This window comes from Myodes glareolus, chromosome 20 (genome assembly GCF_982192425.1).
Source record: "Myodes glareolus chromosome 20, mMyoGla1.1, whole genome shotgun sequence".
Lineage (NCBI taxonomy): Eukaryota > Metazoa > Chordata > Mammalia > Rodentia > Cricetidae > Myodes > Myodes glareolus.
The window spans coordinates 44,933,281-44,960,788 of NC_142045.1; the positions used below are offsets into that span (position 1 = coordinate 44,933,281).

A 27,508-nucleotide genomic window follows, 5' to 3' on the forward strand; every position below is an offset into this window, starting at 1 on the left:
GTCTGGAAGCTGTATTCTTTGTTCTTCCGAGTGATTTATTTGTTTCCTTTGTGTATGGCTAACCTTGATTGTCAAATTGATTGCACCCAGAATCAATTAAGAGGCACACCCCTTAATTGTCGGTGAGGCAATTTGCAGCAGGAATTAACTAAAGGGAAAAGATGTCCCTCCAGAGTGGGTGGCACCTTCCAAGGCATGGCTCAGATAGGCAGAGGTCCAAGCCCAGAATTGTGTTGCTTGCTGCCTCTGCTTCTGGCTGGCGAGCATCAACCCCATTACACCTGCCATGTTCTGTGATACCAGAACCCAGCTCCTCTGACCTTCCAGCTAGGAGGTGAGCAGATCTCTAGGATGTCTCCAGCCCCTTGCTACCAGACTAGGACTACTGGGGCCTCCCCTTGAGTGAAGAGGGCAGCGTCCAGGCCCTCAGACACCCCAGTGTATAGACAGTCATTGGGCCACCCAAGCCAATTTTATCAATTTCTTTTGTGCTATACCCTCATTCCATCTGTCTTCTTCTTGGAGAACCCTAATGAATACACTCTGTGTGTCTAAGTGGATGTACATTCCCGCTATGAACTGCAGCCTCGTCTGTCAGCAGGAGGAATATTCTGACCGTGTCTCACCTCCAGGGCAAATGAGTTTATAGCAGTCTGTGATGACCTGGGCTTAGGGTTCTACCTTGGAATGTCCCTGGCCTCTGGAAAAGCATATTGTCTTTCTTGGATGTTGAGTTATAAAATTCTTAGTAGAATGGTGGAAATATTAAATAGAGCTGAGAATATATAGTGAGCTTTTATGACCAGGTTTATGTTCAGACTGCTCCTGTTTGAATTAGCTTGCTGCTTCATGGAAAGGCAGATGCCATATGTGAACACTGGCGTGTGGTGCAGGAATCTTTGCTTTGTGGCAATGCCCCTCTGGTCCTGCCCTGTTGGTCCTGCCCCTCTGAGAACGGGAAAGGCAGACAGTTGCTCCTCTCGTAACTCTATGCACAGAACAGGGTGTGCATGAGCTATGAGAGATAGAGAAACAACTAAGTCATGATCACCCAGATGGGAAAAAAATGAAATAATTCAATATTTGCAAGATAGGAGTCAAGTCCTAGATAGCCTTTGAAATTCTAAGGAACCAACCCCGAGATGTCAGTATATATTAATGAAAAAGCCATAAGCTATGAGCCCCCCAAACACAAAACTAAGCCTTGAAGGACAAACACAGAAGTTGGATGACCTCCTGGCTGGCAGTGGTGTGCTCCTGAGTTGTGGTTTCTCACGCCTCTGTGTGGATAGTCATTGGCAAGGGGACTTTGAGCCTTGCCATCGTATGACTCTGACTTCAGTGGCCATCAAGTTTCTGGCGTGGTTGCTGAGTTCACACATGCCTGTCAGCACGAGCAATGTCTGATGCTCTCAAGGATGTTTTAGGGCCTCCAGCAATGCCATCCTCCCAGCCTACAACAGCTGAAGAACTTCACGGCAGATGTGGGGTCAAGCTAGAATGCTCCAGAAGCATCCTTATCTGAGAGGATTCCCTGCAACATTGTCTACTCCACCAAATGTTCCCAACTAGGTAAGATGTCTGTTGACATAAGATTGCCTTATAATAGTATCATAAGTATAATATAATAGTATAATATATAATATATATACTTATGTAATATAAGTATAATCGTAATTATAATGGTATTATTCTTTATGGCAAATCTCGTGTGGACACACTAATTGTGAATGCCTCACAACCCACTAGTCATGCTCTCCATAATAAGAGATGGAGGACAATCACTCCAAAGCCATATCACCCCTACAACTACAATCCTAACATAAGAAATCAAGAACTATGGCCTACAGAGATCAGGCCTGTTGAGATTAAGTGATAGTCATGTTTAAGTAAAAGTTAAAAGCAAATAAACACATGAAAATCATTCATAAAAAGAGTCAGGCCTTTGCATCCAATCAAATTCCCCTTTTGTTTGTCTCCACTCACTTCTGCTGCAATACAGGGCTATCTGGTGCATGAGTCCCAAGTTTTTTCTCCTCCTAGACAACACCCGCCTACAGAAGCCATCCCATCATCGGGAAGCCACTGGCTTCGATTGATAGTGGCCATTTCAATCTGCGTCAATCTTCCTACCACATTAAATAGAATGGTCTCCATTTTAATGCAGTGTATTCAATTCAGAAGTCTGCCCAAAGGGCAAGAAAGAACGCAGCACTTGGCGGTGGTACACGCTGTGGCAGGCATTAGTGAACACGTCAGAACTACTTGTTTCTATGGGAAGTAGACTTCTGGTCGGAGTAAGATAAACACACAGATGAAGAACAAGCACAGTGGGATGGTGCCAGGAAACCCATCAGATGGCTGCCTCATCATCTTCCATGGTCAGCGCGAAAAGGAAGCCAGGTAGCTGGGTAGCTGATGCCCTAGCACCTCCCTTGCAGGTTTTCTTTGGTGACGTTTCCATTGAAATTTGAGTCTTTTCCCCACATCCAAATGCTGCTTCTGAGACTAAATTCCTGCTTCGGTGGACACATCAAAGAGACCTCATGCCGAGGGAAAAGACCATTACATCACCCAGCTTGCTGCCGAGTCAGAAATTGATCTTGCCTCCGCTTCTCTTCCAAGTCTTGGTCAAGCTCATAGAGGCCCAGAACGGTCCGCCAGCCTCTCTCTGAGTGTCTGTTCCACATCGAATAGTTTTCACAGATAGTCTTTCCACGGTTCCTCTGCTAAGCCCCTTCCATAGTCGTGGCTCAAACTGTTGAAAACTGTTCAGCAGCGGCGGGTGTGGGGATGCTGTGACTGGATGTGGCACCCGTCACTGTGAAGAGTGAGGAGACAGGATGGCTCACCTGTCATTACCCATCATGCATCACCCACCGTGAGCAAGGGAGAGCTCTGCCCTCTCTGCTGTCAGCTCCTCTCCTGGGCTACAGACAGCACGGAGAGCTGTGAACTTGAGGTCGCAGAAACTCTCCGAAACCTCCCCTGGCAGTCCATTATAGCTCAGACAAGCGAGAAGGATGTGGTTGAAACCAAACGCAGTTTTGGTGACGTAGGAGAAACACAAATGCTAAAAAAAATGTTTGCAAAGTGTTGAGAGCAGATATGCCCTACTCTATAAAACAGCGATTTTTCAGTCCGTGCCTTTCCCTGGAGCTTGTTTTTTAACGATGATAAATTTATTCCTTTTTAAAAGATTTATTTATTTATTATGGATAATAATAATTATTTATTTATTATTTATTAAGATTTATTTATTTATTATGGATACAGTGTTCTGTCTGCCTGCATGCTTGCTGGCCAGAAGAGGGCACCAGATCTCATTACAGACGGCTGTGAGCCACCATGTGGTTCCTGGGAATTGAACTCAGGACCTCTGGAAGAGCAGTCAGTGCTCTTAACCTCTGAGCCACCTCTCAAGCCTCCTCCCTGGAGATTTTTGCAAGCAGCCTTTGACTGTTTTGAAGAAGGATAAACATACCCCTAGGTGGACCCAGAAACTGCACATCTGCCAGGTACTACCATGAGCTTCATGGTAAAATATAAAATAATAGAAATGGGTTAATTTAAGTTGTAAGCACTAGTTAATAATAACCCTGAACCAATAGGCCAAACAGTATATATTTAATATTAAGCCTCTGAGTGGTTATTTTAAAAGCAGCAGTGGGACAAGGCATGACAAAAAATTCTCCAGTTAAAATAGTCGTACAATCCCAGGTATATGTATATAAAATAAGTATAAAAATCAGTTATTTTCTGATAATAAATCATCTGCAAATATTGTTTAAACAATAACTGGGTATATAATATTTAAAAGTGAAAGTAAATATGCTTGCTCATTTTTACATACAGAATTTACAGAATTAAACCTTGTGCTCTGGACTCATACAAGATTGTGAAGTTGCAATTCTGTGGTATCCTCTCAGGGAATGGAACACAGTCCCCAGGCCTGAAGTGTCAGAAGCTGAGGCAACGCCTTGTGTCTGAATTTCCCAGAACAATGTTTTGGAGACTAGGGTAAGGATTTGCATTCTTATCATGAAAGATGTAAAAACAGAAGGTTTTTTTGTTTGTTTGTTTTTTGTTTTCTGTTTTTTAACTGGGAAAACATTGTTAGGTTTTTGTTTTGAGAAGCTAACTCTGGCTGCAGAATGGGTGACAGATGAGAGGTAGAAAGGACAAAGTTTACGTCTACAGATCTCCTCCTGCTCTCCCTATGTGTTGGTGCTCCGGGGACAGATGTGCAGGTGAGCCACAGAGAGGCTCCATGCTCCTCCACCTGGCTCCATCCAGTTCCAGCTGGCTCCATTCGGTTCCAACTGGTTTCATCTGGCTCCACTAAACTGCTGACTTCAGCCTCAGACACCAGGTGTCAGCTTGTGTAAGCAGGAGGACCTGGCCTTGGGAAGACCACTCAACTAATCCCACAGGCACAGAGTGACCTTCCATTGGCACAGTCAGATGTTGCCCTCACCTGACTGCCCAGAGGCATCGCACATGGGGGTTCCCTTCTCCCTCCTTGCAGTACTGCTTTGCCCAGTCTTCCAGAGCCATCATCGTCCTGTTTGGCCTCCTTCCCTCTTTCTTTCTATTGCCCGCGATGGACAGTAGTATCTCTGGGCTTTCCTGCATCCTTCTCTCTCCACACTTCTCTAGGAAATGACATTTTCCATCATGATTTTTAATAGCGCACCATGCAGGCAACATCAACCTGAACTCCCTTTCTGGCCTTAAAATCAATATCTTACTACATCTCAACCATGCCAAAATATACTTTAAGCCTAGCTTCCATTGCTGTTGTTCTGCTTTATGCCACCATTTTGAAAGATCTATTTTGTGTGTGTGTGTGTGTGTGTGTGAGTGTGAGTGTGTGTGTGTGTTTAACTGAAGGTGCCCAAGGAGACTAGGAAGACGGTATCAGGCCCCTTAGAACTGAGGCTAACAGACAACTGGGAGTCATCTGACGTATGTGGGTGCTGGGAACCAAACCTGCATCCTTTGCAAGAGGACCAAGTACTCTTAACTTCTGAGTCATCTCTGGCCCCACACCATCATTTTCAGCTCCTTCTCTGCTATCTCCCATGCTCTAGATCTCATCTCCAGACCAGCATCTTAAAATGAAAACCAATTCATGCCACACATGTTACGTTTAAAATCTGTTAGACTGCTTCAGAGCAAAATCCAAAATTCCTGCAGGGGTCTACCACCAAGTGATTGGCAGCCTGCTGTGCCTGTGTCCTCTGATTCTGTTTCTTTAACCCCATTCTAGCCTTTGTGCAGTCCCTGTCACTTCTGAAAGGCCCCAAAGACCAGTGGGGTTGTGGGTAAAGGGCCCTCTGGGGAGAATGTCCCCTAGCCAAGGGCTGCCTGGAAGCTTTCCTCAAACACATTTGTATGAGCATCATACTGGTTGTTCTTTAGAGAGGAGCAAGCCTCCCTTCTCTGCATCCTTCTTTGTTTTTCTCCATGAAATTGGTCCCACTAGAATCTATACCTTGTGTTGTGGGTGTATTTGCTGATTAGTTTCTTGTAGGCTAGCTTCTGTGAAGACACAAGAATGAACTATTTTTGATCATCACTTCATGAAGCAATTTGCCTTGCAGGAATTCAATACAGTGTCTTTGAGTAAGTAAATGAAAAGAATTCATTTTATATTAATGTAATTACAAATTACCTTAAGAATAAACTGCTGCTGATTGGAATATTGGCATATAGTGGTTTTTCCAAAAGATGATCAATTTGTAGCCCTGATTATCTATACATTATTATGTTTAGCTCTCAACATTTCCATAATTTGAAAATCAGAGATCTATTCTGTACCTAAAAAAAGAAAATGAGACACAGAGATGCTTGGCAATCAACTACAGATTCCACAGACTGGAGGTGTGCACGAGGAACGCAGCCTAAGATTTGAGACTCCTTTCCACAAGGTCTTCTGTAAACAACCTGAGGATTGCAAGCAGACCTTAAAAGACACTGTGTATTCAAGCTGTTACATAAAAAAAAATTGGCACAGAAATCGGGTCCTGTCTTGCGGAATATGATAGGGATTGACTCAGAAAACCTGCATGCATCAATCCAACTGAAGAAGAAACTCGGGCTGTGAGCTTGAATGCCCCTTTCACCTCTCCAGAAATCTTAAAGCACCATCCAAAACGGAGGATGCCAGTGATTAATGGTTACCGTTCACAAAGAGCTATCTCTATGCTAAATAATATTGTAAACAGCTCTGGAATTCTGCTTCAGAACATTTGGCTGCTGGTGGAAGCCTTGTCTAAACTGTCTTACAGTCTTGAGTCTTTAACACTGGCCTTACTACAGCTTCTCCAAGCCCGCAGCTTAAATGATGTGTTTTGCCAGTGAATCCTGTGAAATTTCCAAATCTCTGCTTCTAAAATAATGCCTTAAAAGAGAAGTGAAAAGTTGCTGTCCAGAAAGCACAAACAACCCATGGGAGCAGCTGTTACTTCAATAATCTTGATCTTTGGTCCTCAAATTCTAGGGTGAATGCCATGAATTTTCTAAATTTGTGATTGAACCGGATTTCACGAGGACAGTGGAATTTCTGAATACTTCCTGCCCAATGGATACAGCGTCAAGACAGGACAAGAAATGAGGGGGTGGGGAACTCGCTGACAGGAAAGCCAGTCACTGTTTTTACAAAAACCCATCTAAAGACGAAGTAACAGACTTCGGATGAATTTAAAAGTAGCTCACTGAGGTGCCACCAGTGTGTGGAGTGTCTCAGTGTGCGTCACAGGAAATGATCAGGTGGTCTTCACGTGACTGCTTCTTGGCTGTTTCCTGGACCGCAAGGAGTTTGTTAGACACTGGAAGTAGAATGTTTAGTCAGAGCTGCCAACATCATAAAATGCTGACAAAAGAGCATCTAGGAGTGGGCATGGTACACCCAGAGCTGGAGGAGGGCTTAAGTGCCTTCGTGATTTAGAAAGTGCCCAGTGACTATAGTGGCTAAGGAAAGAAACCTAAATCAAACTGCTTTGTCCAAGCTCCATCGATGCCATTCAAAACTGTGTGGTTTGGGGTACATCATTTAATATCTCCTTGATAAATTTTTTCCTTACAAGATGGAGATTTTAATGAGATCAAGTTTACTTGATTATTGGGAAGATTAAACTGTTTCATGTGTACAAAATGTCTAGAAGAAAATGTTAAATGATCATTAAATATTATATTTCAAATAGCTTGGTCTCTCCCTGGTGGTGCTATCTAGCCCAGGATTTTAGTTAATTCTAAGTTGGAGCTATAGAATTCTTGAGGGTCGCCGGCAGTATTAAGAAGTTCTTGCCTTGTCTAGGGGCATATTCCTGGAATCCTGACTCTCTAGAGCCAGGAGAGGAGGCAGGAGAATATAGAGTTAAGTTAGCCTGGGCATCACGGTGAGCCCCAGCCTCTGAGATGTCTTAATAAGATTAAATAGTATTTATAAGTTTTACTGAGAAATTTTACCACTTGGAAGCTTTATGACCATGAACAAGAGACTTTACCATTCTGCTCCCCTGCTTCCCCAGGTGTGAAAAGGGGGTGACCGATGTGTGTACCTCACAGTATTGTTGTAAAGGATTAAGCCATTTAAATGCTTTCTAGAAGAGACCAGTACATCAGTAAGTGGTTAATACCGCTTCTAAAGTGAAAATCGTTTTATGATCACAGAAGTGCGGAGTCTCTGAGTATTTAAGAAGAGTCAGTTTATATAACTTTATAGTGTAGAGTGTTTCTTCCAAGGTAAACAGAAATGATTATAAAAATAAATCAGTTAAACATTTTAGGTGTATGGCCTGTACACCAGCAGACGGTCGGTGAGCAGTGTGTCGTTTCTGGACTGTCTCTTTTGGGCATGAACCCTTGAACTTCGTGCAGCAGCTGCAGACAAGCCCCGCAGCCTTAACAAGCTGTGACCTGGGGTTAGCTAAGGCACCATGGGGAAGGAGATAAACACAGGCAGAAGGGCAGCCTGGCTGAGGGCCAACACCGGTCCTGAGAGCCTGACCTCAGGAGGCAACATCTTGTTTAATACTTAACTCCAAGTCACAAGGAAGTTAGATCTTCCAGCGTCTCCCAGGGATCTGCCATAACTTGTTAAAGTGCTAGGTATTGAACAGGGAGGTCTGAGTCTGGGGAGATGCTTAGTGTGGTCTCATCAGCAGAGTTTCTAGAATGCTCCCTTCTTGCCTTGGTATTTATAACAGCAATGGTCACTTACATATCTCCTGCCCACTGTTCTGCTCTTTCTAAACCTGCCAAATTCTTCTTGACAGCCACCATGAACAGGACACACTGGTCCTAACATAGACCTGAGACAGAACTGGGTCTGTTGCTCCCTGTTGAGTCAGAGAAGATGACAGGACCTTCCTACTGTAACAGTGCGTGAATCAGCAATAATTTACTAAGCTTGCTTGTGGACATCACGGCACAGAATGGGAGGAGACATAAGACGGAGGCATTTTCATCCTTTAAGAGTGTGTTTGTGCTCCTTGTTATAGAAAGAAATCTATACACACAGGCATAGTTGGCTTGCTCTGAGTTAGCCTCTAACTGAGATGCAACCTAGGTGCTATCGTGGCAAGAATTCAAGACTCAGAAGCTTTTGGAGGAAGTAAACTTCTGCTGTACAGAAAGGGACAATAATGAAGGAAAAGTCCAGGAGACACTGAGCGAAACAACAGCACCACAAACCTCAGAGACAAGGCTCTCCACATGGCCAGAAGGCTAAGACCAAACTTTGGATTGATTGACAGCCTTGGTTCAGAGTCCTGTAGAGATGCTAGCCAGAGGTGAGACAGGAAAGGAATACTGATCTGCTGGAGTGTTAAGAAAGTTTCTCTTCCCAGATTGCCTGATCTCTGAATAAACCCCAGCTTAGAGGCCAAGGTCTTCTCTGCCATTTGGCTCTGGTACTGACAGGGAAAATGAACTCTTGTATTCTGATTACTATCAATCAATCTCAGGCTACTCGGACATTCAGAGGGGAGAGCCTAGAGCAGATTCTAACAGCAGAACATTTTCTGAGAAGCAGCACAAACATTGCAAAACTGCATTCCCCCACCCCTTAAAATGATTACTTGAACTCTCACCAGAGACTTTAGCAAGGAAATTATCCCCAAACTCAACCCGCTTTATATTTTATTGCATTTGTATTTTTTTATAGTTCAAGAATGACCTTGAACTCCTGATCCTACTGCCTCTACCTCCCGAGTCCTGGGATTATAGGTATGCACCCTCATGGCTGGTTTATATGTTGGTGATAAAACCTGGGCTTCACACATGCTAAGCATATACTCTGTGCTCTATGGACTGAGACACACCAGGCCTCCTTACTGCTGTCCATCTGACAATGGTTATGAACTAACTGCATTTTATTCAGGCCAAAAGGGGGAATTGCTTGCATCTCTCAAATGACCCTGTGAAGACGCAGAAGGACTCCTTAACCCTTTATCTATACTTTTCCTGATAGTGCTAGACTGATGTAGCATCTGACTCTGTGTGACAGAGCCTGAAGAAGTCAATTAAAAAAAACCCAAACTACTAAGATTAGAAACAACAATGAACATTTCTTTGAAACCTTTGAAACTCAAGAGAACTTTCCATATTATTGTACCAAATTGATTTCTAGATGAATGGAGTTTTGTATTTAAATTTTGTGCCACACCTCCATATCCCGTAAGACATTTTCTTCAAGTGATGGCCTTTGCACACAGAAAGGCCCCAGGGAGGGCTCTCTGAGCTCTGTGGACTCACCCTCCGGCGCAGACCTGATAGCTGTTCTCATTTCCTGGCAAGAAGAAATTAACAGTGTTTTGAATAAACACCCAAAATAGTATTGCACAAAAATTTCAAGTGAGCAACTGAACATTTTCAACACTGTTCTTATTTTAGTTTTGCTTCGTTTTTCAGATTGAGGCAGAATTGTAGATTCCTTCCAAGAAGGGCTTATGGGAGACACTGTGTCTTCCTCAGGGCATGGCTTTTACAAGGTTCTATTCACAGGGTCTGTTTCCCAGAGGTTGCTCATTTGTTGACTTGAAATCTATATTAATTGCAATACTCTTTGGCCAATAGCTTAAGCGAATTTCTGGCTAACTCTTACATTTTAACTTAGCCCATTCCTTTAACCTGTGTATTGCCATGTGGCTACGGCTTACCAGCAAAGTTCTGGTGTGTCTGTCTCCTGTGAAGTTACATGGCTTCTCAATGACTCTGCCTTCTTTCTTCCAGCATTCAGTTTAGTTTTCTCACCTGACTCTACTCTTATCACAGGCAAAGTGGTTTCTTTATTCATTAACCAATAAAAGCAACACATATACAGAAGGAGTTCCCACATCAAGGGTTTATGAATCACTTTGAGCACCTGGAGAATACTTCCCTATCCCTCAGTGACTTGGACCAGAGATACTGTGGCTGACACTGGGATGTGAGTCATCTGAAGGCACCTGAGGAGGGAAAAGTTTTGATCTAGTCAAATTGTGAATTAATTCTAGTTAATGCTTTAAGTTATTGTCTTTACATTTTGGTTTAAAATTCCTTCTGCTTCTTTAGGAATTAAAGAAGCTATTTAAAATAATTGGAATCTTTATGCTATTAATATAGATTTTAAAAATTGTTTTTTAAAAATATTATTGGTTAGGTTGTTCTTGATCAAAGGCTATGGTTCTGAGTTACTCTGCTCTGAAATCCATGGGGGAGACCATTTCTACTGAGAGAAATGAAGTATTTGTGTAATAACCTGCTGCCACCTTCAAGTTTTTTTAAATTATGCTTCTGTGTTTCTCAAAATCTTTCCTCAAAGCCCCATGCTGACATCAGAGTTATTGGGATAAGAAAGCTTTCCAGGCAGATCTGAGATCTTATGCAGTTTATCCATGATAAATGTTGCTCATGCTCTAGCATGGATGAAACATGTTGGCTCAATGGAAACATGTGGTCAGAGACAAACATTGGCTGGCAGAAGCTCCTTTAATGTCCATGGCACTTAGCTTTATGAGATATACAAACATAAAATGTACAATCAGTACAGAATCCCCCAATCTCTTTATATTCTCCCGCGGGTATCTTCACCATGGCAGAGGGGGCATGGGGCCACTGTTGCAGCACATCCACAGCCAGGAAACAGGGGGACGAATCGAGGTGTTTAGCTCAAGCTCTCCTCTGTACAGACTAGAACCCAAGCCCCGGAAGCGGTGTCACCCACTGTTAGTTGGCTCTTCCAACCTCAATCAATCTAATGGAGATGATTGCTCACAGGTGTGCCCAGAAGTCAACCTAATTTGGAAAACAGCTCGAGTTATGCCCAGAGGTTAGTCTCCTGGGCAACTGTAGGTCCCATCAAGCTGAGAGTCAGTAATTCCCATCACACTCTTTTATTAACACTGACCTCTTAGTTTCATTTTTCACCCATGCTTTTCACATATCTTTGAACATATTCAATGTATTTGACTACTGCTTCATTCCATGGTCAAGTGTTGGGGACAGTGGATCCCCAGACCCTGAATTTCCTGTGACCCCTGCCTGCTGGAGTAAACAACTGGTTTTCCTGTGCTTGCAGCTGCTCTGAGCACGAAACTCTCAAAAGCTCCTGATGTCTGGGGAGTGGTTTCTGGTGGGTTTGCAGCTGAGAGTTAGGGCATGGGCATTAGTCAAAGAGACCCTATATAAGCTGCCCTGGAACACAATAAAGAGAGCATTTTGGGCATTCTTGGCTCTCTCTCTCTCTCTCTCTCTCTCTCTCTGTGTGTGTGTGTGTGTGTGTGTGTGTGTGTGTGTGTATCTCCAGGTCCTTTCCTGACTCGCAAACTGTAGCACATAGCACATAGAGCAGGCGTTGTGCTACGGTCAAATCTCTTCATGAATGTCTCCTACTGATTTCTTTTTCCCTGTGAAGAGACCAAGCTTTCTGTTTCTGTTGTCATATGCCTAATAACTTTTGATGGAAACTAGACATTTTGGTTGCTGGAGAGATGGCTGGCATTTAAGAGTACTTGCTGCTCTTGCAAAGGCCGCCATTTTTGTTCCCAGACCCCACATAGTGTGACTCACAACTGCCTGTAACACCCTTCAGGAGATCCACCGTTCTCTTCTGGCCTCCACTAGTATCCACACACACACCATCGTGTGCATGCACACACACGCAAATAAAAGCAAATTTTACAAAACCCAGACATTTTGAATTTTAGAGTGTGATGGCTCTGGATATCAGATGTTGCTCATACGTCAAGTTCTCGGAGCTGCCTGTGTTCTGATGCTGCTGCTTTGGTCGTCCATGTTTGTTTAGCGACTTCCCTAAGCAAGTTCTTAGTGTTGTGTCCTCACGGACATCCGTGCGCCATTGGCCCAGTGAGCTGTTAAAACAATAGCAAAAAAAAAAAAAAAAGTACATTTTCTCAGTTTTTGCATACTACCTGCTTGGGAGGCTGCTTTTAAATGCACAGAGGCCTCATTTGCTCCTCATGTGGGTCCTATAGGGTAGCTGGGTGAAGGCCTATCCTCCCTCAAGAATTCCAGTATCTCACAGAAGCAGTCAAGCCACTTCCCCCTCCCAAAAAAATGCTCTACTGAGAACACACACAGACACAGACACAGACACAGACACAGACACACACACACACACACACACACACACACACACACACACACAGAGAGAGAGAGAGAGAGAGAGAGAGAGAGACTTACTTCACCTCAAAACCTGATGACTTAAAACAGCAATTTATTGTTTCTCCTGAGCTCATTAGTCAGCCGAGCAGCGATGCTCGGCTCAGCTTGTCTCCACAGATACTATCCGGCTTGCTGAGGTGTCTTTAGGAAGCTGGGTTGACTGGCAGATAGAGTCCCAGGCCAGGGAGCCAGGGCTATACTCCAGAGGATTTATAGTTCTTCCTCAGACTAGCTTAAACCTGTTGGGGAGGGAGACAGAGCAGGACGGGAGAGAGGGAAACAGGACAGAGACAGCCAGAAGGGCACACAGAAAGATAGCCTGGGTCAAAACAGGCCGCATGCCCACCAGTTCAGGTTCCTGCAAGGGAAGCATGCCTGCCACTGGAATTGCCTGCAAAGCAGAGCAGCAGAGAGAAGTGGGCTGCTGCGCATGGTACAGAGTGCAGCCGACTTTGCAATCTACCGACCACATGAACTTGAGAAAGTTACCTGCTGAGCCTGCCAAGTCCCTTGACCCTACGCCGATTGTCAGCAATGTACTTGTTGCTAATATCCAGAGACATTCTGGAAAACTCTTAAATCCCCATAGAAGATACTGGGAAACTCAGACTAGAGAGTCAATATTGCATGCTCTTTTTCTACAGTGGCATAAAATCGAGTGATTGCACAATTGCTTGAAAATGGCTGTTTGGGGGTTAATTTCCAAATTATCAAAAGAAGAACAACAGGGTTTTTTTTTTTAAAAAAAAAAGAATTAAATATTATGTGGTTTTGCTTATTCAGTCTGTCAGTTCTGCCAGGATTTGCGCTGGTGCGTTCCATGTGGACAGACAACGCCAGCAGGCTTGAGCAGGTGTTATTTATGGAAAGCTAGCAGGATTAATCCTTTGGAGTTTAACTAACACAAGACACATTCTGTACTAAGTCAGTTCCATGTCAGTCTCCTGAAAACTATTCATCTTAAGCAAACCATAAGCTGTTGCTAAGAGAATCCAAATAAAACCACAGTCAGGGGGCCAAGTGTCGCAACCTTCTGGTGAACACCTCCCTGACACTCTGGCTCCTTCCGTGAGCTGAATGTGTCATATTTACACAGAGAGCATTTGTACGGTGTTGGCACAGGAGTCGTGGCATAAGGATATATGCTCAGTACTTGCGATAGGTCGCAACAACATCACTGGCCCTAACTTGTTTATGTTGTCCAAAGTTCAGGAGGTCAAGTGACTATAATGGGACCCAAAATCTCTGTTTGTTGATTGGTCTGTTTTCAGATTTAACCGACAAAGAGATCTTAACATACCTGGGGTCTGAAGAGATGGTTCAGCAGTTATGAGAGCCTACTGTTCTTAAAGGGGACCAGAGTTTGGTTGCCAGCACATATATCAGGAAGTTAACAACTGCCTGTAACCCCAGCTTCAGGGATTCTGACATCTCTGGCTTGCACGGGCATGGACACACACAGATACATATATGTGAAAGCAAAATAAATCACTTTAAAAAGTACCAACACACACACAAATTGACAGAACATATGAATGACAGCCTCTGTCTCCAGTGTGCACTGCATGCAGGCTATTCTCACACTATTTAAACCAAGGGAAGCTTTGTGAGTGTAGCATTATGAACTTAACGCAAAGCCCCCTGGGTAAAGGCTAAGCCACTGGACCGCCATAAAGAACAGAACTTTTTAACACTGTTTCTTGTCCTGGCGAAGCTCAGGTTTCAATTATATCCCAAGACTTATGGGACGGAGGACGGGTCAGAAAAACATGATACTTCTACCAAAAGCAGCAGGGTAAGTGAATGAATGAGGAGAGGGGGAGCTCCCGAGGTTGTGGAATTCCATTATTAATTTGATTATACAATTAGACTCCCTGCAATTGTTATTTTCCATACATTAATTACTCCTCTATGTATTTCTGCCAAGACTTTAAACAATGTCGTTATTCATAGTCTTGGCATAATCAAGAGCTATTGTATTTCCCTATTAAAAGCTATACAGATTGTATATGGTCACCCGAACAGACACACTTTCCACTATTTGAATAATGGTTCTGCACTTGGATTGTCCCCCCCTGTGTCGCCTCCCTGCTGTTGATGGACAGTTGTCAGAGCTGTGCTACAAAGAGGCCGGGAAACCATGAACAATGGAATGTGTATACGATAAACAGTCGAGGGTCTGCTTCACAGATCCAGCCTTCCGTGCAGTTGCTTTGACTTCCATAGCAAACGGTGTCATTTTCTTACTGGAAACCTTCTAGAACCTTGGGTTTGGGCGGCCATGACGATGGATAGTAGCCTCACTAAGGAGAAAGCTGTAACCAGTGACTCTATTTCTTTCCTCCAGGTCTTCCTGGCAGACTCTAAGGTTCCAGTCACATGTGCATTCAACATGGTGGCCAAGTCACACGAGCCTGCTGTGTCATGTGAATTAGCCCATCTTTGACAGGACAACTAGATTATTTACATCACCTGGGAAAGTCTACAAGTCTTATTTGCAATAGAATGTTACAAAATTTTAAGATTGGAGCCAGTCATTAAGAGTTCTTTCTGCTCTTCCGGGGACCCAAGTTCGGCTCTCGACATCCATATTGCCCACCCCACAACCACTTGAGACAGTGAGGATTTCCTCTACTGTGAACTACAGATGCACCCTCTGACTTCACTAAAAAGGCAAAAGAAGGCGGGGAGGTCCATAGAAATGCCTTGAACAACGCAGAGTCAGAACACCAAAATATATAGCTTTTAAAAGCTACCTCTTGAAAAGACCTCAGCCAGCCAGTTCTCTCTCTCTCTCTCTCTCTCTCTCTCTCTCTCTCTCTCTCTCTCTCTCTCTCTCTCTTTTTCTCCCTCCCTCCTTCCCTTCTCTCTCTTCCCTCCCTCTTCCTTAAGACCTATTGCTCAATCCAATGTTAAAATATCTTCCTAATAAACCCAACACTGCTTCACATCAACTCTGAGAGTCTTTCCTGTCATGCAGTCAGGAGTCCTGGCTTCACCTGAGTGGAGGTCTCTGCACACATTCCAGAGACTGGAGCCCATGGAGCCCAGACCTGTGTCTCTGGCCCCTGCTGTGACTGACGAAGCTTGGCTTAGTCTGTAAGGGGGTTACAAAAGAAATAAAATAAATCATATAATACACAGTAATTGCAAAAATAAGTTATATAATACACATAAGACACTTTGAACAATAAGACAGCAGTAAATATCTGCATTGCTTTGGCAATACAAGCTGGTTTTGCATTAAAACTAACTTTGCTGGTCATATAAATTCTGGTGAGTCTTCTATAGAGAAAAAAAGGCACTATTAGACTCAGACTAAGTTGGATTTATTTATCTATTATCTATCCATTTATTATTTATTGCTCTGACGAATTTTCTTTGAAACTTTAAAAGGAGATGAGAAGAAAAAAAAGGAGCAAGTTTCCTTTACAAAATCCAAGAGTGGTTGCACGTCTCTCCCTCCGTCTTTCTCCTGAAGCTCTTCATTTGAAAGGGGATCTAGTTTAAACATGGTTAAAGTTATTGAATGGCCCAAGTTAAAAAAAAAATTAGAAATCTCAGCCCGTATCTGATGGAAGTTCATGAACCTTGGCAAAACTCTTGTTGACCTGTGCAAGCGTCAGGCTGATTTGGAACCAAAGCCAGGTGAGACTCAGTCTGAAGGGAAGTCTTCACAGGGCTCTACAGATAAACACGGTTTATACAACCAGAAATGTTTGATCCCCACCTGCTGCTAAGATTTCTGATTTTCTCAGCCCTTGAATTCTGTTTCTGGGTTTGACAGCTGGAATTCTGTAATTTTCAACCTGAATTACTTTTATATATTTGGAAAGTTTACCACGGGGACATGTATTTTTTTGTTGTTTTTCTTTTAAATATTTACTTCTCTTTTGCTTGTGTGTGTGTCCATGTGAGTGTATGTCCTGTGTGTGTAGATGCCCACAGAGGCCAGAAGGGGACACTGGGTCCTTGGAAGAACAGTGAGAACTATTAACTTCTGAGCCATCTCTCCAGCCCCAACTAATACATTCTAATTTAGTAAATAATGTTTCTGATATAAGTCTTTGACAATCATGAAAAATTAACTCCTTTCATAAGAGAAGGGTAATTAAATAAGAGTTTCTTCCTTTTAATCAGTTGTAAATAAAAGGGTAAGTTTTTTATTATTCAGTTTTCACCTTAACAAGTGAGATTATTATTTATTAGCCCTGTTTATTAGCCATGTTTATCAATTTCCATTCAGAATAAGTTCTTACACATTTTTTAAAATCACAATGGTTTTAATTTTATACATTCTTGGTGGGGGTTGTTTGGCTTGGGATTTTGAGATGAGGTCTGGCTGTGTAGTTATACAGCCATGCCCGGACTTATAGCCCAGGCTACCCTCGGTCTCACAGTGTTGCTCCTGCCTCCACCTCTCCCCTGCACTGGCATTATAAGCATATGTCACCATACTTGATTGGAATTTTGCTCATTTCCTGTCTTTTTCTTATCTTACAAAGATTTATTTTAGTTATGTGTGTGTGAGAGTATGCTTGTGTTAGTGTATGTGCACATGTGTGTATGCACCAATGAAGACCAGAAGAACACGTTACCTGGAGCTGCACTTGGAGGCATTTGTAACTACACTGTATCGGTGTAGGTGTAGTTGGGAACTCCGCCCTGGCTCCTAACCACCAAGCATCTTTTCAGCCCTATCTTTTCATTTTGATTAGTATCATACTAATTATGTATCAAAATGTCTTTTCTTATTTTAGCATAGGGAAAAGAGAAATAGCCATAAGACTATCACTACAATTTTAATTGGTACCATAGTACTGTGAAGCCCACTAAAGTTTATCAGTAAGATCAGTGACTGACACCCTGAGAATATGGGTTTCGGAGTTGGGTTAGGTGAGCACCAAACTTTCCATGGGTTATAGACACCTTCCTTTTCGGGGTGATGGGGATGGGAAAGAAAAATTTTGACAGCCGCTATGCACGGGCTTCTCCTGATGGCAACACATGCTGGAAAATAAAGAGGTTCCCAGAGAGACACTGGAAAGGCTTGCTGCATAGTGTATCTATAAAAACAACAAATCAGTAGGAATGACCCAAATCGGGTAAGGGCTAAGGAGAGGCAAGCACAGAATTTCTGGTCTTAGGCATGTGCTGGGGGTGGCTTTCTCAGGGCATAGCACGGCTGTCTCCACCAGGAAGCTGAGATGGCTTTGGGGCCCCACAGTCCCACAGCCTTGGCTCTAAAACAAGAAACAGAGAGGTGGAAAAACACACAGGAAACATAATGGTCTGCTAACACTAGCTGTAGGTGGAGAAAAAAGTTGATTTGTCAGAACTTATCTAAAATTCTGGGCACTACTCCCTCCTCCCAGCTCAAAATGCTCTTGGGAGATGCTGCAGTGTATGACTAAAGGCAGGACTCCATACTGCAACTCAGGGCCGTGGTGGTCAGAACCCACGCTGGGGAAACTGTTCAGCAATGCGACTGCTTTTGAGTTACTTGGGTCCCTGTAGTCAACTCTCACCTGCGATCCTATGAGTGACCTCAGAAACATCTCCTGGTTCGTGAAGCTGAACGTGGATGGAATTGTTCCTCTGGTCTTTCGTCGGTGACCTCCCTAAGGAAACAGGCATTTATCGCTACTGCTGGGAGGCTATGTTAGTCAAGTTCTGTCATCTACAGTGGCCTGGGTCCACACACTTTCCATGACAATCTCAAAGGTGTTGGTTAAAGGAAATACGAAGGTAGAACTGAGTGCAGTCACGGATGTGAAGCCCCAGGAATCTTTTAGCTCTGACCACTCACTCCCATGCTGAAAGCCATGGTAGAAACACAGGGTTTCCAACATCCTAGCAGCGTTTTTGCCCTGCATTTTCTGGCTCACTTTGTTTGCAGAAGGAAGTCTCTGTCTCTCTCTTTCACACCACACATTACTTTTGTCGGGTTTCTGATGTGCATGGAGACATCACAACACGTGAGCTCTCTGCATCTGACTTATTCCCCGACCCACCAAGGACTGAGATTTGGAGACAGGAAGGCAGCTGGCTGCTTTCTTGTTGTTGAACACAGTTCTACAACAGCCTCACCCAGGCTATCGTTGACGGACAGATTTGTCCTTGGAGACCTATTTTTATCCGGCTGAACAGAGAAAAGAACTTCTGTCCCCTAAGGCACACATGGAGTTGGAGTAGGGATTCTGCCTTGAATATCCTAACAGTGGATTTGATCAATGCACCAACAGTGGGTGGGTATTCTTCTCTGTGCTCCCCAGTTGTAGCTTGGTTGTGATTCTCCGCTTAGTTCCTTTTCCTGAACGTTTTAGCTATTGTTCTCTCTCTCTCTCTCTCTCTCTCTCTCTCTCTCTCTCTCTCTCTCTCTCACATTGGTCATGTGCCTGTGTTGATTAGGCCGTCTGCCTCTTAACCCAAACATCTGGAGACTTTCCTAAAATATAAGGGAGATCTTTGATGATGCTATGAGTTATAAACACCTCCTTCCCTGATGTGGTTTTGCTGACTTGAGCTATGAAAGTTATTTTCTGAAAAAAATGGAAATATTTCATTTGCAATGTAATCTAAACCATCAATATTTTCTTAAGGTGAAATCTTTTCTCTCTCTTGGGTATTTATTTAGCTCATACCAAGCAAAAAATGTCTTGATGTATATAGTAAGCAGGGAAATAACTATCATGTGGCTGTATTAGGTGGTGGTCAGTAAAGATAATGAAGAATCCTTGGGGCTGGGGGAGACAAAGAGTCTACACTGCTTTAGAGAGATTGATGGTATTGGCTGGGATGAAGGTTAAACCCCATTGTGGCAGGGATGGCATGGCTCTGTTCAGAACCAAGAAGCAATAAATGCCCATGCTTAGTTCTCTCTCTCTCTCTCTCTCTCTCTCTCTCTCTCTCTCTCTCTCTCTCTTTCTTTCTCTCTCTCTCTCTCTCCAGCCCTGGATCCAAGATGGTACAGCCATTTTGGATGAGGCTTTGCTCCTCTGGTAAATTTCTCTGGACAGTCTTCCAGACATGTCTTGCCTGCATGGGAAGCTCATGTCACTCCTTGCCATAGACACTAACCTTAACATCCCGTGTGGTTTGGGTGGGATGGAGAACCCATGTCTGAAATAAAAGGAGAGTTGAGCATTATTCCACTGAGTGTTTTGGAGCTTCCACACGGGTCACTATCTGACATCTTTTCTCAATACTCTTCACCCTGATATCCCTGTAGAGGGGTACTCACGCAATTCAGAACCCCCTTTCCTCTTTTTCTTTTCCATGCATTGAGATGATATTTGTTTTTGTTGCCGTAGGGAATTTGTATGTCTGAGACTTTGCAGGTCACTTGGTTTCTTTTGAAGATGATGGCTGTTCTAGGGTGATTCAGAGCTCATGAGCTCTGGCTTTGCTCATGTGCCTGTGACATTCAAGGCTGTGACAGGGTTTGTGTTGGTTTAGGTGGAATGACACACTGAAATGGCAAAAAGCAGGAGTCATTTATGAAATAAGTCCCCAGTGAAGAGATTAATCAGCTAACATGGGGGTTTATTTCCTGAGCAGAAAGTGACCCAAGAGTCGCATGCAGGAAGGGGGCTTCAAGGACTATACAAATTTGAGAGAAGTAAGATTCCCCCTACGCTGGGTTGGTCAGAACTATGCTGGCCAAAGCCATGTGAAGAAATGATCATTAGAGGCCACAGGCCTTAGAAGAGCTAGGAACATTATCCAGGAAATCCAGATTGGCCAATATCCCTTAGGACACGAGAACAATGAGGGTTTGCTAATCGTTGAGCCTCAAAAATTGGCAGGCCCCAACCTTAGTGACTGATCCCTGTCATGAACCACAGGGGAAGTCTGAGAGGGCTTGGGCAGGGCCCTGGGAGGTACAGCAGTGACCCTAAGCAATGAGCTTTCCATAATTTCACATCCTTCCTATTAGCGGCTAGAGGAGTGAATATTTTTATTATGTCTTTAGTCTTATTACTAACTTTACACATGTTCATTTTAAAAATATTAAGGGGGAGCGAAACTAGAGAAAGCCATGATCTAGGTTGTTCTTTCAAACATAAACAACCACAGAACTCAGGGTACTCATTCCATATGTTTTGCAAACTCAACACAGCCTTATGCTGCCCCCCCCCAGCCTTCTTTTCAAGGCTCATGCTCTCGTCCTAGCCGAGAGCATCATCTAAGTCCTCACCCCAGACACCCAGTATGGGTTCGCATTTTCTTCTGCTCTCATTCCTCGGTGTGATGGTTAGTTTTGGGGACCAGACAAGATTTAAAATCAACCAGTCACGAGCAACTAAGTTTTATATAAATTTGAGTGAACTGAGATTTGCTTGAGGAAGGGATTGGTCAGAACAATGCTAGCAAAGGCCCATATGGGGACACATTCATACTGAGGCCACAGGCCTTGGAGGAGCTAGGGACACAATCCAGACAACGCAGCACCTTCCTGTAGTTGATTTTTTTTTTCCCCAAAATCTATCTTGTTTTATTTTACTGAGGCAGGGCCTCCTGTAGCTCAGGATGGCAATGTAGGTACTATGTAACTGAGGATGACCTTGAACTACTGACCCTTGGCTCTTCACCTCTGGAGAGCTGGGATTACAGGTGTGTACCACCATTACTGGTTTATACAGTCCTGGAGACAGATCCCAGGGAGGCACACAGGGTGAGCACTCCAGCGACTTAGCCATGTCCCTTGCCATTTCTGTGCATTTCTGAAAGCAGGAGGTAAGGGCTACGGAGAAACACACACAGCTGTGCCTTGCTCAGGCCGGAGCTCCATTCACCCACCTGTTCAAGAGAAGGGGAGTCCCTACTGTCTGCCCAGCAGCTTTGCCGGCGCAAATTGCTCCCACATCCAAGGATCCCCATACCTTTTCTATACCGCCAATCAGTGGTGCAGGGATGTAGCGATCACAACAACCTAATGAGAAACACTTGGCCCCATCAGTCTGGCAATTATCCTTCCTGGTTCATTCTCTTAACTTCTGTTCTAGGACCTCGGGTGTTCTGCTGAGCTGTTTTAAGGGACAGGAAGCAGAGCTTGGGAACAGGAACTCTATCTAACACTTTGGGCACTTCACAGGAAGCATTCCAGCCAGGGCTTCCCCTATGGGTCTTAGAACAACGCCATTACCACACCTCCAGCTGCCTCAGTTTTCTGAGGTGGGGTCTTAGTAATTCTGCCTGGGTGGAGGGCAGTAACTGCAGGCTCACCCTAGCTTTGCACCTATGCATAAACTAGACAGAAAGGCAGAGGTGTGGGGACCCAAGGGCCGGATCAGGAGGAGGAAGAGTGAGAGACAGAAACAGTCTGAGATCCAAAGAGTCCAAATGGTGTTTGGTTTGGCCTTTAGAAATGGAAGCCAGCAACAGGAAATGTCAGCTTACAAAACCCCCACGCGGTATTATCTGATGACAGCCATTAGACTGGCTGGCAAGAATCCTGAGGTTCCCCCAGGGAGAAAAAACAAAATGAGCCCATATGAATGTCTAGATATACCTCCAAGACTTACCGGGCTGGCTGGCTTGGCAGGCTGGTACCCGAATTAATCTGATTGTTTTGGCACTGGTAGACAGTGCAGGAGGAGGGCTCCAACTTCTGACACCAGCTCTGAAACCCAACGGTCATGCTGCAGGCTAGCGGCTGGCGGGGTGGATGAGAAGCGGGCAGCCTGTGCTTGAAGACTGAAGAACTCACCAAAAGAAAATAGCCAGCGCTGGTCTACAGTGAGTGCTGTAAATAAAGAGAGAGAGAGATGCTTCTTGTTGGAGTCAGAGAGAAGCTAACCCTGAACCTGTGGCCATTAGCATGGAGTTTCCAAGAAGGCCTATTTGCCATGCCTGTCACAACCCTGAACGTGCTGTCATTTCTCAGGACAAGAGCCCTGCTCCTGGCTGGATCCTGGGCTGGTGAGGGAGACAGCTGAACCTTCTCTACCACTTTCCGGCACCATTAGAATTTTTAGCTCCCTCTTTTGTGCAGAAGGATCACCCATTTTAGTCACTGGGTACCAGGATGCTTCATCGGCCCCTCTGAAGGTGTAGCCAATTCTTCCTCCTCTGCCTTTGCTTCTTGGCTCACTCGGTACAGCTTCAGTGGCCAGTTTCCACAGCGACCAAAGCCTTTGCTGTTCCTGAAGCCAAGAACCAGATATGAAATGGAGAAAGGAAAACAGTTTGCCTTGACCAACATGCTTTAGGACCTCTCTGGGGACAGGTGGTTTTATTTGTCAACTTGACACACCTAGAATCAACTGGGAAGAGTCTCAGTGAGGGACTGTCTAGATCAGGCTGGCCTATGGCCATGTCTGTGGGGGAGTGTCTTGACTGTCTGATGTGATGTGAGAAGACCCAACCTGAAGGACACGTATCTGAGCACTAAGCATGCATGGTGGTGGTGGTGATGTAGCTCGCCTCGGGATAAAAGGAAAATAAAAGATGGACAGAGCAACTGGAAACACGGTGGGCCGAGAACGATGGATCAAATAAGCGCTAGTTACTGTGGGAACAACTTAGATGGCTGGGAGAGAGAAAATTCAAAAGGGGAATTCAAGCTTGACTTCTAATGACCCTGGGAAAGGATGTGAACCAAGCAGAAGAAAGGCCACGTGAAGATGGGCCCAGGAAGCTGACCAGGGTCACCATGCATAAATGGCTGAAAACAGAATCGCGTTCCTCTCCACCGAGTTTCACAGCAAAGGGAAGACGTGTGAGTGAAAAGGAGGCATTCTGGTCTCTCCTAAGAGGAGTTGCTTCCCTGCGAGCTCTGCCCCTGACTTCCTGAGGTCCCGACTCCCGTTGGAGGCAGGAAGGTCTGCATGACTGCAGGCTGGAATGGTATCTGCCCTGCGAGCTCCATGGCTGAGCATCACCTCAGGACCGAGCAGCAGGGAGGGGTCCGTCGACCACTTCTCCTCTCTCCAGAAGGGCACACCAGCAAAGGGCTTTCTTGCTCAGCGACACTATGGAAACAGAAATGGCTGACTGACCGCTTAGGATGCGCAGACAACACTTCTTTTGGTCCATGTCATTCTTATTTCAAAGTGTATTTTAATTAGGGCTTGGTCTGTCAAGGGGACATGAAGGGGTCTGGACTGGAAGAGACCATGTGGGGCTCAGCCTTTCTCACTCATCCTGACTGTGTACATATGTCGGGCTTTCTTAAAGGAACGTCAAAGGGTATTACTTTTCTTCCTCAAACATCAATTTACCACATGAATTGTATAGAAAATTGGTACCAAAAGAAGAGCCGAGAAGGAAGATAAAGGAAGGAGCAGAACAATGTGGTGTTTCTTTGTTGTTTGTTTTCATTTTGGCAGAGAGTTCCATGTACTAAAACAGCAGAGTGACTTCTTTGGGGTTGGAAGAAAAATCATTTTCCACATTGACCAATGGCTTTGTCTGCTCTTCCCTACGGTAACTGCAGTCTCCATGGCAGTGCGTCATCTGGGTGTGAAATCCCAAGCTTTTCTGTAGAATTCCAAGACACCACATAGCACATAAAAAACAATAAACCCTTACAATTTAGACCCACGTATATCCTGGTGCAATGGATTTCCCTACACTGCTTATAAATTCAGCAGAGAGGAGATGCTGTGGCAGATACTTGCAAATAAGCTGTTATTTAACATCACTCAAGCACTTACATAAAAGATAAATTGGAATGGATCTTAACTGTTTTTGTTAGGAATTGAAAACTAACTAAATGATTACTATATTAAAATATGCACGTTCAAGTGAACCTTTACTTGTAAATTTGACACTTGCCCTTCTAAATATCTTTCTAATTTCTTACCTCGAAAAGTAATCGCTGGCCCACAGCTCCAGCAGAAGGCCCTATTTGCTAGAGGACACACTGGCTATCCCACATAATAATCTTAACCTCGGATGTCCCACTTTCCTCAGTGACTATCCAGTCCCTCCTCTTTTTGACTATTATAGATAGCTATCTATTAATTTGTAATTTTAAATTATATGGTACATTTTAAATGAGCTGCATAAACATTAATACCTTAAACAAGATAACAAAATTGACCTTAAATTTGTATCAATAAACCAAGATTCATACCAACGCAAAGTATTCATCTTTACAGCATATCCCCCTTTAAATGAAAACAAACATTTATAAACAATATTTAGAAATTTGGGCAGAGTTCTCTCCAAACTGCTTCCTGCTTTTTGTTGAGGAGAGTATTTTGGGGGGTTTCATGGAGACCTTTTGGAGGGGGAGTCTTGGTCCATCAAGCCACATTAGTCTGGAAGGAATCCATAGGTTCTCATCCTCTTTGGAAACAAAAGCAGAGCCTCTTTTTTTGAAGCAACATATCCTTAGACTCAAATTTTGAAGTCAAGATACCTTTAAAATACATGTTGGTTTAGCTTAGCAACCTGTACAATGAGATGTCTCTCTGTAGTTAGTTCATTCATAATTAAAAATTCAAAGAAAACATAATAATATACATAATCCAGTCTCTCTGTGTATTTTCCATCTTTATGTGACTTATATTTCTTACTCTATTATTTTCTCTACAAGTTTAATATTTATTTTATTATCTTTACTCCTTTAATCTATGACTGTCTGTACTCTCTTATAACTGTCTATGTTCTTTTTGCTCTCTCTCTTTCAAGCCTATGTACATTTATCCAACACTGTGACCCATTCAGATGCTTTTTCCATCTGAATTTATCTTTATTGTGCGCATATCTGTAATTGTTTTCTGACCATGAGTGCTTATTTTTTGTTTGTTTTAAATGCTAAACATGTGTGACTAGGACCAACTCCAGGGCCCTTTCTGCTTGCTCCACCCAGTCCAACATGGCAGAAGCATGTTCACTGCCTCTGAGAGCCATGCAAATCGCCCCAGCTCCAGGGTCACAGTGGGTCTATGTTATCATTAAGCAATTTGTAACACACTGATAATAGACCCCATTGAAGTGCTTGGCCTCTTGAAAAAGCCAGAACCATTCCTGCCCCAGCATAAACCAGGAAGCTTTCTCTCCTTCTAATGCTGAGTCAAGACTATTTCTCCAAAAGGAGCTGCACCCATGCTCGCCACCAGGAAACAGAGTCCATCTGAAAAATATGTGGCTACCAAGAAGCTGCACTAAACTCTGTTCTTTTGTGTCTAGAATTCCTTTTTAAGCTCTCTCGGATTTTATGTGAGTATAGAGATCCTATGTGGGCATGCCAAGTTATAGATGGAGACTGTTTGTTCCCAACTACTCAGACCCAAAATAATCACACAGAAACTATACTAATTGCAACACTAGCATATTTCTAACTAGCTCTTATATGTTAAATTAACCAATTTCTATTAATTAATGTATTATCACATGGCTGTGCCCTACTGGTATGGTTCTATCTAGTGTCTGTCTCTTTCAGCAGCTACATGGTATCTCTTTGACTCTGCCTACTCACTCTCTACATCTCTGCTCCGATTTTCCACCTAACTTTACTTTGTTAAGCCATTGGCTAAAATCAGCTTCTTTATTAGCCAATAGCAATAAAATATATTCACAGCATTCAGAAGGGAATCCCACATCAATTGCCAAATTCATTTATGGACTGAGAAAGAAATCAGGGAACCAATACCCTTCATAGAAACCATGAATAACACAAAATATTTTGGTATAACTCTAAAAAAGCAATTGAAAGACTTATATGACAAAGCTTCTAGTTGCTGATGAAATAAATGGGTGAAGATATCAGAAGATAGAAAAATCTTCCATGCTTATGGAGCATTAGGATTAATATTGTAAAAATGGAAGTCCTCCCAAAAGCAATCTACAGATTCAGTGCAATCCCCATCAAAATTCCAACCAAATTCTTTAAAGACTTTGAAAGAACAATGCTCAAACTGATATGGAAAAACAAATTACTCAAGTTAGTTAAAACAATCCTGAACATTAAAGGAATTGTTGGAGGTATCACTAATACAGAGTTATAGTAATAAAAACCACATGGTATTGGCATGCTGGTGAGGATGTGGAGCAAGAGGAACACTCCTCCATTGCTGGTGGGAGTGGAAACTTTTATAGCCACTATGGAAATCAGTATGCAGTTCCTCATAAAGTTGGGATTCAATATACCTCAAGACCCAGCTATACTACTCTTATACATATACCCAAAGGACACTCTATCCTATCACAAGAATGCCTGTTCAGCTGTGTTCATTGTGACTTTATTCATAATAGCCAGAAGGTGGAAATAACCTAGATGTCACTCAACAGAAGAATGGATAAAAAAACATGTAGTATATTTACAAATGGATCATTACTCAACTAATTAAAAAAAGTGGCATCATGAAACTTGCAGTTAAATGAATGGAAGAGAAAATAAATCATTCTGAATGATGTAACCCAGGTCCAGAAAGACAAACATGGTATGTACTCATGTATAAGTGAACATTTGCTGTTGAATAAAGGACGATCATGCTACAACCCACAGACCCAGAGAGGGTAAGCAGCAAGAAGGGCTCAAGGTAGTTGTATGGATATTCCTAGGAAGGAAAAGAGAATAGATTTTGTGGATGGAATGGGGCCAGATGGGGGATGGGAACAGGAGAAATTAGAAGGACATGTAGGGAGAGAATACTAGGAGAGATGACTGGAATTGAGGGCCCTTAGGGGGCCTTAAGAAGGCAATTGTGGAACCTGAGAGAGGAACACCCTGATCCTACACAACGAGGCAAGACACGGGCAGAATAACCTTCCCTACCTGCCGTTCACATAACCATGGGCTTCCAGGTGGATAAGAGCCTGCGGAGACAAAGGCTAGAAGCTAGGCCTGAAGAAGAGGGAGAGAGGCTGAGAAATGGCCCAC

General features: G+C 43.5%; 2 long non-coding RNA genes across 5 annotated transcripts; one reads left to right on the forward strand and one right to left on the reverse strand.

The window, feature by feature from the left end:
* The first annotated feature begins 1,355 nt into the window (after positions 1 to 1,355).
* Positions 1,356 to 15,704, forward strand: LOC146890042 (uncharacterized). Of its 4 annotated transcripts, none has more exons than XR_014999316.2 (4): positions 1,356 to 1,572; positions 3,856 to 4,020; positions 14,392 to 14,467; positions 15,020 to 15,701. It is a non-coding gene; the product is annotated as an uncharacterized LOC146890042 (long non-coding RNA). The 4 variants fall into 4 exon arrangements; XR_014999319.2 differs by lacking the exon at positions 1,356 to 1,572 and adding an exon at positions 3,313 to 3,518 and having other exon boundaries at positions 15,020 to 15,704; XR_014999318.2 differs by lacking the exon at positions 14,392 to 14,467 and having other exon boundaries at positions 15,020 to 15,677.
* On the reverse strand, positions 10,959 to 21,674 carry LOC125394003 (uncharacterized). Its single transcript, XR_015735773.1, has 6 exons — positions 21,558 to 21,674; positions 19,916 to 20,143; positions 19,753 to 19,794; positions 18,201 to 18,293; positions 15,672 to 15,769; positions 10,959 to 12,359 (listed from the first exon to the last, which is right to left on the reverse strand). It is a non-coding gene; the product is annotated as an uncharacterized LOC125394003 (long non-coding RNA).
* Between the last annotated feature and the right edge of the window lie 5,834 nt (positions 21,675 to 27,508).